Genomic DNA, 3,118 nt, shown 5'->3' with positions numbered 1-3,118 from the left:
TGGGCCTAGTAATTTATAATTTGTGAAAGAATTAAGTGATCTAATGTACATTAAATACTAGAATAGCAGTAACATGGAATTAGGCCTGAATTAAAATTTGAGCTCTATTAGGGCAGCAAATTTTATTTGTTCTGTGTACTGTCTCTTAGATTACTATCTGACACAAATGATTTTTGTTGAATAAATTTGTTTAATGAAAAAGTGCCATCTTTTTGTGGTAGCAGTAATAAGTTTTCCTACCTGTTTATTGCTTTAATAAATATCAGAAGAGATTTTTCAGTGATGCAGACACTATTCTAATTGCAGAGAATATAACAATTTTGCTTTAATATACATGGAGAAAACTACCCTATGACTGCCATGTAATTTCCCCATAAAGAAAATGAGAAACATTCCATCTTCTGTTTTCATATGAGTGGTCATATGCAGCACTCTCTCCACTTCCTCCTTCCTTTCTTCTTTTAAGAAACCATTGTTTCTTGGGCTAAAGTTTCTACAGAAATTATCCCTTCCCCAGCTTGTCAGGGAAACATTTGCTACCTCCTTTGTTATAAGTGTGTCTCTAAATACAATATTTCCTTGGATGACTTGGGACAAGTTCAGGAGCTACAATTTTATGCAAAGATGAACACATAGACCATTTCATTTATTCAAGCCTTATACTTTGAAATATCACAAATTTCAACTGTGATTAAGAAGCTATGGTGACAGATTGCTTTCAGTCTCACTAGTAAGGCACCTCATATGAGGCACGTTTACTTTTCCTCTGTTCGTAATGTTCTTAGACTTGATGTGGATGATTTTCATTCCAACAAGCGTGCCTGGGGTGGAGTGTTGGATGACAATAGTAGACTAGGTCCTAGTCCTTAAACTAGAGTGGATCATCAAGTCAGACCCTCAGTTCTATGATCCTCCTTGCTGCTCAGAGTTTGTGCTCAGCTCCCCCTGCAGTGTCTGTCACTGTGTCACTCTGCGCACAGTAGTACATTGCAGAATCTGACTGGTGGACTGAGGCTTTCTCCAAGTGGAAGGCATTTGGTTGTTTTTGGTATGTGGCTACAAATCCTTTGTTGCTTCCCTTCTCATTGGCTTTCCCAGCTTTCAGGAGGAGCTGTGGACCTTCTCCGGGATACTGAACATACCAGAAAAGAGTGGGATACCCTGTGGTTTCATAGGAGCAATTCACAGTCAGGGAAGCTCTTTCTGAGAGGGTCACTTGGCCTTTCGTCTGCATCACAGAGTCTCCATTGCTTCTTCCTAAAAATAATAATAATAATAACAATAATGTTACTTTGGGCATAATCTGGGGCTTTACTACTTAAGAAAATTGTGCTTAAACATATACAACATAATAGAACAAAAGACTAACATTTATATGGAATATTACTTACCAAACATTAACAATAACACAATCACTGATCCTGGAAAAGAGTTCATTCTTAGCTTTTCTGGTGTCCTTGGGTTTTGGCTTCTAAGTGTGAGGAAAGATTAAGGGCAGAGTGAGAGGATGAATGCGAGCTCAGAATTTAAGCAGGAAATGTACATGTGTTAAGAAAATACACCCCCTTGTGGACAAGTTACTAAACTGGTGGGCTTGTTAACCTCCTCAAAAGTCAGTCTTATACTTTCACCTCTGGCATTTTTTTAATGACACCTGTTAACTGTCAGATGGTCCTTTGTAAATTGAAAGAATACTTAGTATTTTTCATAAGCTTATTTTTTTCCCCAGCACACCGACTGACTTGGAAGCTTTATGCCATAATATTTCTGTGAATAATTCAATTTTACTTATTCTTATTAAGCCATTTTTAGAAGTATTACATGAGCAATTTTTAAAATAAAAATCAGAGGTATATCAATAACATGTATTTAATCATTAGTAGATAATTTGGGAAGGCAGAGGAAACTTTTCCCCACAAATAAACAATATTGGACACTTCACAGCAAGTGATCAAAAAATATTTCTTACCTAGCTGGCATGGCTCAGTAATTGAGCATCAACCTATGAACCAGGAGGTCACGGTTCAATTCCTGGTCAGGGTATATGCCTGAGTTGCAGGCTCGATCCACTGTATGGGGCGTGCAAGATGATTCTCTCTCATCATTGATGTTTCTCTCTCTCTCCCTCTCCCTTAATCTCTGAAATAAATACAAATATAGTTTTTTAAAAGCAAAATGTTCACAGGAAAAACTTAGGAAAAAGTATTTCTTTTATCTGTTAAGCTTTACTAACATGTATCTTTGAACAAAGGCATCTTTTCCAGGATACCTCTTGTAAAACTCACTCTCCATGAATTCAGAAAAGGCGATGACATGGCCCTGCATCAAGGTGTAGATAGTAACAAGCTTCAGGCTTGGGTAGAAAATTTGGGTCAAGATATTGTTTAGGTTCATAATCACTTCTTTCTCTTCCTTTCCCTTCTACCCCATGTCTAATCTCTGTGAGCAAGCAGTGTCTTCCTCCTTTTTCCCGTGTTGGGGCGGGGGGCGTTGAGGGGGTGGTAGAGGGGAGCATTTCTCTAACCTTCTCTACCTGAAGTCAGAGTAGAAATAAACAGAGTGAGTCTGACCGGTGTTGCTCAGCTCAGTGGTTGAGCATCTACCCATGAATCAGGAGGTCAGGGCAAATGCCCGGGTTGCAGCATTGAACAGGAGGCAGCCAATTAATGATTCTCTCTCATCATTGATGTTTCTATCTCTCTTTCCTTCTCCTTTTCTCTCTCCGAAATCAATTTTTTTAAAAAAAACTTTTGAAAAAAAGAAATAAACCGAGTGAACCATCTCACTATCCATGATATCCTTACTTTTTCAAGGCAACCTTGTCCACTGTGTTACAGTAACACTCCATTCCTCTGAGGGAATCTATCATCCACACCATGAGCTCAAAAGTACATAAATGTCATTGATGAATTGTAGCAGTAGATTTTTTTAAACCATTTTTTATTTTTCAATTGACATTCAATATTATATTTGTTTCAGGTGTACACCTCAGTGATTAAACATTATATAACTTTCTAAGAGGTCATCTCAATAAATTCCATAACCATCTGAGAACACACTTATTTATTAGAATACTAGAGGCCTGATGCATGAAATCCGTGCAAGAGTAGGCCTTCCT

General features: G+C 37.8%; 1 gene segment (V, D, J or C); it reads right to left on the bottom strand.

The window, feature by feature from the left end:
• Positions 1–922: 922 nt before the first annotated feature.
• LOC308521861 (T cell receptor alpha variable 9-2-like) lies at positions 923–2,394 on the bottom strand. The segment is given in 2 exons: positions 2,286–2,394; positions 923–1,257 (listed from the first exon to the last, which is right to left on the bottom strand).
• Positions 2,395–3,118: the final 724 nt, after the last annotated feature.

The sequence above is a fragment of the Myotis nattereri genome (assembly GCF_964212035.1).
Source record: "Myotis nattereri genome assembly, chromosome: 1".
Taxonomy (NCBI): domain Eukaryota; kingdom Metazoa; phylum Chordata; class Mammalia; order Chiroptera; family Vespertilionidae; genus Myotis; species Myotis nattereri.
Note: the sequence above shows the minus strand (reverse complement) of the source record. Positions and strands in the feature narration are given on the sequence as shown.